The sequence below is a fragment of the Ursus maritimus genome, unplaced genomic scaffold, assembly GCF_017311325.1.
Source record: "Ursus maritimus isolate PB19 unplaced genomic scaffold, ASM1731132v1 scaffold_36, whole genome shotgun sequence".
NCBI lineage: Eukaryota > Metazoa > Chordata > Mammalia > Carnivora > Ursidae > Ursus > Ursus maritimus.
This window is the reverse complement of record NW_024426230.1, coordinates 21060857-21069940: the sequence shown is the minus strand read 5'-3', so window position 1 is coordinate 21069940 and position 9084 is coordinate 21060857.

The window sequence follows — 9084 nt, the reverse complement described above, 5'->3', positions numbered from 1 at the left end:
GAGCCTTGCAGATTCTGGTGAGCAAGCCTGGGGTCACAGCCCGGGCTCCGGACTTTGGGGCAGTCTCTGTATCCCCATCAGTTTTTTATTGTCTTTATTACAGCTCATATCTTTACAATAAACCATCCTTTAATTGAGGCAGCCTTAGAGACTTTCAACTTCTCCCAGCCGAAGACTGGGCTGGGAGAAAGTGCTCATGTATTTCGTCATTTGACAAACAGTGCTACATACTGTGGGAGATGGTGTGAAGTTGCTGTAATGTTCATGATGTGTTTCTAATCCTGCCTGTTAAGCCATAATTATGACTTTATTCTCCCAGTTCAAAAATATAGTATCCAATGTTATATAGGCTGATGATTACTAAGTTCTTTTTGAGCAAATAACGAGAGAGCCATTCATCTACTATTTTTATAACCCTCTTTCTCCAAATACAACTTGAACTAAATATAATTGACTGAAGAATTTATGTGAAATATTTCTCAAATTAAAAAAATAAAATTATTTAGTACAGATTCTTTTCACCTACTATATTAAGACTGAGGGCAGAAACCATGTTTTATTTATTGCTGATTTCCTCATTTAAGCATTTCTTAGAGCCAGTTCAAAGGTAACTTCATTAGAATCACATGGAGTGCTTGATAAGACATGTGTTTGAGACTCCATGCTGAATGAATCAGAAATTTAGGAAAATGGAACCTAGGAATCTACATTTAACAGACTCCTCAAGTGAGACTTAAGCATATCACAGTTCGCAAACTCTTACCTGAAGACATTGCCCACAATCCTTTAAAAAGGGACAAGCAGGGGGGCGCCTGGGTGGCACAGGGGTTAAGCATCTGCCTTCGGCTCAGGGCGTGATCCCGGCGTTATGGGATCAAGCCCCACATCAGGCTCCTCCGCTATGAGCCTGCTTCTTCCTCTCCCACTCCCCCTGCTTGTGTTCCCTCTCTCGCTGGCTGTCTCTATCTCTGTCGAATAAATAAATAAAATCTTTAAAAAAAAAAAAAAAAGAAAGAAAAGAAAAAGGGACAAGCAGGGAAGCACTCAGCTGCTGGCCTGTGAGGTCCCGCTGCCGTCCAGGTGACTTACTAACACACACTGAGAAACTGGCTGCCTGAGACTGCTGTCCAGGTTAGACTCCTGAAAGGTAGCGAAGACAGAGCTCTGCTATTTCAAAAGCACCCGTTTTGGGACATAAAGAGTAGAAGAGATTTCTAGAGCAGATTTGCCTCACTCTACTACTGTAAGAGTAGAGAAGAATGCAATGTAAAGCCCCAGATGGGAGTCAGTCGAAAGTTGTGGCTGAAGCCAAGAATAATCACCAATGGGAGACTGTGTCTTCTCAGTAAGGTTTTTGCCTTCCTCATTGATTCTGTAAACCACAAGATAGATGAGAGACGACGACCATCATAAAAACAACACAGCCTCACCACCTCCAATGTGTGGCTGCCTGTGTTATGATTCAAGGAATCAGCTCAATTGCCATGGGCCGTCAGAATCAGTCTCCTGTCCCTCTTCCTTCTTTTTCCATCTTCCCCTGGGGGTAAAGACTTAGGAAAGACCAAATTCACCCGCCCCACGGCACGAGCAACCAGGGCCTCCCTGAACCCCCGAAGGGGGGAGGGCAAGCGCTTTAAATCTATTACAGAGCCCCCCTTTTTTTTTAATGTGTAGGATAGACTCTAAGTAACTGAATCAAACCGTTTTAATGACCCAAGGTGAAAAGCAACAACTGGAATTAGACCACGATATCAAAAAGTAATCCTGATATCCAGCAAAAAATGTCAGTAACAGAACAAAGTGGTCAACAACAATAAATAAAACCATTTTCTGTTTCTACCTTAGATGAAACTCTCCACGGAGCACTGCAAAAAATGTACAGAAGCATAGCATAAATGAAGTGATTTCATTATCAGGCTTAAAAGCTGACTCATGATCCATAGAGGCTACCCTCGATGACACCAGTATGACAGACGGACACCATCTCTAAGGATAATAGCAGTTTCCAAGTGGTTCTAAACGACAAATTAAACACAGCCCTTACCTCAATTCCCCGCAGGATTACAGAGGCTGGTTTACTTCTCAGTGACTAATTAAGAAGTGAATACCAGGAAATTAGGATGCCTGAAAGCACATGCTGAATTCTGCTGAGCTTTTAGAAGTGGGCTGCGGAGGGTGCACTGGATCTTGTGTAACATTGGCTTATGCTTGGGAAAGTGCATCTCTTTGGACGCTTCTTCTCGGATTGTTACATTGACAAAGGTGAATCACGACTGTAGTGACAGATAATGGGTGGCTTTAAATGAGCCATAAAGCCAGTCTATTGACTCAAACTAATTACTTGGCCCCAGTGGTTGCCTATGATAACAGAGTATTCACTTAGTATGACAGAGGAAATTAGAATTATGTGATTATCCCTTCAGTTCAGGTAAGAAACTGACCGTTGTTTTTCTATTAGAAAAACGGATGCCTACCTTGACATTGAGGATTGAATCATAACTCACCAACCCCTTGCCGACCAAAATTGTTAAACACTTCACTGTGCCAATGCTCTGGAAGACTACATGAGGTTTTTAAAGTGGTAATTTGGTTAAATATCGGAAGGAAATGAAAATACAGCAACGAACTACGGGAGTATATGTATGTAGTTTCTCTTATTGCAGGGAGGAACAAACTTCGTTTTGAGAAGAACCAAAGTCTTTGGCAAAACCTTGCGAAATATCCATTATTTAATATTGGATGACAAAGGGGTTTATTATAAATTTAAGAGAGCCTACATAATTCTAATGGCTAACCATGTAATTCTTTGGGCACGAATTCTTTCTTTATAATCATTACCATGAGGATCTGAAAGCAACTGTACTACCATCACTGGCAATTACAAGTGCCAAATTATTGAGTGCATTAACGATTTTAGGCAATTGGAGTCCCACTTCAGGCACGGGAGTAGCGATGTACTAAATGGACTCAAGTGGCCTGCAAGATCTAATGCACCCCACAAGGGCAAGCACTCAATCACTTTATTCCCGTTTGGATCATCTCTATATTCAAGAAGAGCAGTATTGTGGGAGTTAAAAATTATCACTGAGAAATGAAAAAGAGAAAAATATACCATAACATGAGCAACTCAGGAGTTGCGTTTTCTTGAGAAGTCAGAGATTTTAAAAGGCTTCTTTTTAGAATATTAAATTTATTAAGCTTGATGTGACAAATTACAGTCAACAAAGTCAGGCCTTTTTGGATAATAAAGACTCAAAGAACTATCTTGAAATCTTATCTGCAAATGATAAACACTGGAATGTGAAGTTACTCAAAGGAATAAGAAAACAACATCTCATAAGCCGATGGCTAAACATTCAAGGTCACTCAATTAACAAGCAAAAAATACATTCGACCTTATAAACCTAACAGTTAATTTTTGTAAAAACATGCAGAACACAAGAGTGCAAATATAGTCTATGAATTGAATATTTAAGAAAGTTTTTATTAATTTGGTTTGTTTTAATTTGTATTTCAGTTCAGGCTTCAAAGAGAACAGTGTATACCATCTCCCCTGAGTTGCTTTTCTAAGTGAAAATAAATTCACTCTAAGAATTATTGATACAGAGGGGCACCTGGGTGGCTCAGTCAGTTGAGCGGCCAGCTCTTGATTTCGGCTCAGGTTGTGATCTCAGGGTAGGATGGTGAGATCAAGCATCAGTGGATGTCTGCTGGAGAGTCTCTCTCCCTCTCTCTAAAATAAATAATCTAAAAAAAAAAGAATTATTGATATAGAATCCTGTAACTAGCTATGCTTATGCAAATCTATTTTGAAATGTGGTTATAATTGATGAATGTCAATGAATACATTTAATAATCAAGTCTCTTGCATGAATATTCCTTAGTTACGGTTATATAAGTTCATCACACATTAAGTGAGATCCAAAATTATTTTGAAATAGATTTATAAATGCTTCATTTCATAGCATAGGAAATATTCTTGTGTTTTTGCTAGACCATGTCGATCATAAGAAATAAGGACTCACACAGGATATTTCAGGTAGTGAAGGGTAAGATTAAGGACATACGTGGGGATAAAAGATCTTGAATTTCACATACAACTAAGTGGAACTTTTGTGTGACTGGAAACTAGAATGCTTTTTGGATCCAAGTTTTTGGCAAGCCCCTGGGCAGCAGGACTTCAAGGATGTGCAAGACAGTGCTCCCCATTTACAGTGGCTCAACTGTTCTGTGTGTCTGTTTCTCTATGAATCTATCTGTGTCTCCTTCTGTTACCAGTTGGCTGCTTTACTCATGCAACAAATATGTATTTAGTGTCTACTATATACCAGAATCTATTCTTGGCACATAGAAATATCAGTATAAAAGCGTAAGAACATTGGTGAACCCAACAAATAAATATTCAGACATCCTGGAATATTTACGTAATTGTGCAACTCTGAGAATAAACAATAAATATAATTTTTAAAAGTAAATTAGTACATTTAGAAGATTACACACATTATGGAAAAAGAAGTATAAATACTATACACCTGCGTAAACCAATAAGAAAGCTTGGTGCTCCTTCCTTTGGCGTAGACAGGTAGTTCAGGCCACATAATCCATGGCATACGTAAAGGAAACTTCATCTTGGCTCCCCCTGTAAGCCCAAGAAAAGCCAAGACTAGTCACCCCTTGTTGCTACCCCAAGCCATTTTTAGACATGTTTGGGAGCCTTATTATGTTAGTAATCATATTCTTTTGGTGTGTGGTCATCAATCTTGACATCCTACCAATAGTGAATGGGGTTCCATCTCTCCTCCGAGGAGTGAACACAACACCCATGATCAGCCAGGGACATATTCAAATCTCTCGCATTTATGGCTCACTTTCTTTTTCATTTCAGGCAAATTTGGCATTCTAGACCTTTATGAATATCTGTGATGTTTCTTCTAAGCTAGTAAACATGATCAGGACATTACTTTTATTAGGTTTAACTGAAATATATCCTATAAATAGAATTTATCTTCTGCTCTTTGAACCATCTCAGATTATACTTGGTAAAGTTATCAAACCAATTTCTTTAGAGAGGACTAAAGAACATGACAAAGAATGGAAAACTTGCAATAGAAACTGTGCCCAAATATACACCCTACTCCTAATAGTTGTTAACATTCGGATGCCTTGCTTCCAAAGAAATATTAAGATCACCAGACAGTTGTAAAGTCATTTTCTTTCCCACGTTTTTCTCAAACCCCTGAAATAGCAGGAAAAACAAGAGTGATTTCTCAGATGCTTAATTAGAACTTAAGCTGTGTTTATATTTTGTTGTTTTTCCTTTTCCCAGTGGCCAATGAGACAACTCCCAAGAGAACTGATGCTGTTCCTTCAACACCTACCAAGCTAGAACCATCAGTCTTAAATTATTCCATGCATTTCAACATTCCAGATTTCCAAGGAGAAAACAGGATGCATAAGAATATTATATCAATCAAAGCATTCACAGCTTTAAAATATCATAACCAGATATACAAGTCAATACCACTTACCACACTATTGATGGAAATATTTTATAGCAATATGCAAATGGTAAATTACTACTAATAATTTTTGTTATTAATAGTAAATATTTTATTAATTATTAGTTATCTGGAAGTTACAAAAATAAAGCTCAAGTGTCTATTCTTCCTAAAGACTCAAACTAGTAAGTATAAGCTAAATTAAACAAGCTAAAGGCATATGTTTTGAAATGCCACTTTAGGGGGCACAGATATTTGAGGAATTGAGTCAGCTCTATTTAAGAAACACTGGATTTTTTTCTTTTTTTATTGCTTTCCCCAAAGTGATGAGTTCAATTTTTAAAGACAAGCACACTATTCAAACCTTTCCTCATTTTTGACACTATGATATAATAAAAAATTCTTTCCTAGCAATTATCATATATGATAAACCATTCTAACCTTTTTTTTTTTTTTAATCTATGCTTAAGGTAAAATAGAAAAAATGTGTTTGGACTTTGTCCCTGGCACACAGCTCCTAAAACTCCTGGAATTTCTGAGTAATTAGAGTGCCTTTGGTATGCTAATGAGATAAACATTAGTTGAGCGACTATCAGTAATCTGGGAATTCCTCAACCGATAAAGGACATCTATTAAAAACTCTACAGCTAACATTATACATAATGGTGAAAGTCTTTTTCTCTAAAGCCCTGAACAAGGAAGGGATGCCCAATCTCACTACTCCTATTCAACATTGTGTTGGCAATCCCTGACTGTGCAATAATACAAGAAAAAGCAATAAAAGGCATACGTTTGGAAAGGAAGCTATAAAAAACTTTTTATTCACAGACAATATGATTATCTATATAGAGAAACCAAAAAAATCTACAAAAATAGTTGTTAGAAATGTTAAGTGAGCTTAATGAGATCAATATATACAAGGTCAATATACAAAAAATCAATTATGAAAAACTGGAAATTGAAATTTAAGAAACAGTAAGATTTATAATAGCACCAAAAATATGAAATACTTGACTATAAATCTCAGAAAAGATATCTATATGCTGAAAAGTACAAAACAGTGGTAAAGGAATTCCAAAAGGCTGAAATAAATAAGAAAGATTTATAAGTTCAGGGATTGGAAGACAGTATTTTGGGGATTTAAAAAGTCCCTAAATTGATCTATAGATTTAATGCATCCCTGTCACAATCTCAGTGAGATTTTTTTGTACAAATTGACAAGCTTATTCTATAAATTAGATGAAAAATACAAAAGAACTACAATTTTCAACACAATTTTAAAAGTGAAGAGCAAAATTAGATAATATAGATCTCCTTGACTTTTGCGAGGGTTACAACCCAATAAAGCTATCATAAATTAAAAATATTGTAGCTGTAAAACTCATGTAATACATCTAACTTACTGAACATCATAACTTAGCCTAGCCAAAGTTAAATGTGCTCAGAGACTTGCATTAGTCTACAGTTGGGCAAAATCATCTAACGCAAATTCTATTTTATAATAAAATATTGAGTATTTCATATAATTTACTGAATACTATAATGAAAGTGAAAAAACAGAATGGTCGTATGGGTACAGAATGGTTGTAAGTGTGTTGGTTGTTTACACTTGTGATCACATGGCTGGCTGGGAGCTGCAGCTGCCACTGTCCTGAGTGTAGACAGTATCCACGTATTGCTAGTCTGTGAAAACTCAAAACTCAAAGTGTGGTTCCTACTGAATGCGTATCACTTTCAAACCACTATAAAGTCAAAAAATCCTAAGTTGAACCATCACAAGTTGAGGACCATCTGTACACAGTATTTGATTTCAAGACAATGTTAATTAAAGGAGTGTAGTATGATGAAAGCATGGGTACATAGATCAATGTAACAGGAAAGAGTATCCTGATATACACCCACACATATAAGGTCAATTAATTTTTGACAAAAATGACAAGGTAATTTAATGACGAAAAGAAAAATCTTTTCAACATATGGTGCTGGTGTCTGATCATAAATTATTTATAATCCTATGGCATGAAAAACGCTCTTCCCCTTTTAAGTTTGCCAAAAGTCTCATCTCATAATATAGTCAGCAAAAAATCCATAATCGTGCTTTCTATATCAAATCCAGATGGATAGGCCTCTCTCTCGATTTAATCACTTAGATGTAGCTACTAACGTGTAACCTAAGATATAAGGAGACATGCTGGCTGTCCCCCCACACTCAACATGCAATTGCAGGACGGGTATAGGATTACTACTAAAAACATCATCAATCCAAACTAATTCTGAAATCCATCTAAACAAATGACAGAAGTTTCTTGATGCCTGTAAACGTCTTTAAAACCCTACAATTTGTTTCAGAAGATCCATGAGATAATCTATTAAATTCTTCTGTGAGCCTTTTGTGGGAGGCACCACCACTGATATTTTGATGCCCTAAAAAAATCATTTTGCATTTAAATCCTTGGTTTCGTATTTAGACAATGTTTTCCTTGCAGCGCCCTCCCTGCATTTGATTTTTCTTGGAAGGCTTTGCTTAATTTTACCATTGTTTGTCTTCTGGAAAGCCTGACAATTTTCCATGCTATAAAACGCCTGATCATTCATGTGTAACAACCCCCCCACTGTTAGTTTCTTTCACATTTTACTGTAAGCAGCAACATACCACCCAGGCTGCCCGTTCATCACGTAGGCTACCAACTGCCTTAGCTAGATCATTCAGTTCATTAGGTACATTGTGTGATGTTTTTACCCATTACAAGTACCCACTTCCCTTGGATTTTTAATAAGATTTTCCTCACTTTCCTGTAAGTCCTCACCTATAGCTTTCTCGAAAGCCATGATGCTTCTACAAAGGATAATAATGACTCTGATAGTTTTAAAAACTGTCTACAGATTTTTTTGACTGTCCTGCAACAAATCTAACTACTATTCCCTTGAATAAAACAGACTTAGCTTATTGTTTTTAATGAACAGGAGGTAGTACAATTGATGCTGCATGGCTTCTTGGGCCAGATTTTAAAGATCAATGCAGTTTCTGCCCAGCTCCGTCTCAGGGCTACCATTTTTGGAATTCAGTCACTGATGTGGGGAAGCCCAGTCCCATGGAGAAATTTCCAGCAGATGTTCTAGCAGGAAGCCTCTGCTAATGTTGCACCTGATACCCAACATCGACTGTCTTGTATGTGAACGAGGAAGACTTTAAGGAGACTCCAGTCCTGGCCACCATCTGAAACCTTATGAAAGGCTGTGAGCAAAAAACACCCACCTGTGCTCCAGAACCATAGAAATAAAAATGAAGGTTTTTTTATTATTTATATTAAATTTATATTAAACCAACCCTAAGTCTAGGATGGTTTGTTATACACCAATGGATTAAAAAATCAAATAGCTCTGGGGCTCCTGGGTGGCACAGCGGTTAAGCGTCTGCCTTCGGCTCAGGGCGTGATCCCGGCGTTCTGGGATCGAGCCCCACATCGGTCTCCTCCGCTGGGAGCCTGCTCTTCCTCTCCCACTCCCCCTGCTTGTGTTCCCTCTCTCACTGGCTGTCTCTATCTCTGTCACATAAATAAATAAAATCTTTAAAAAAAAATCAAAT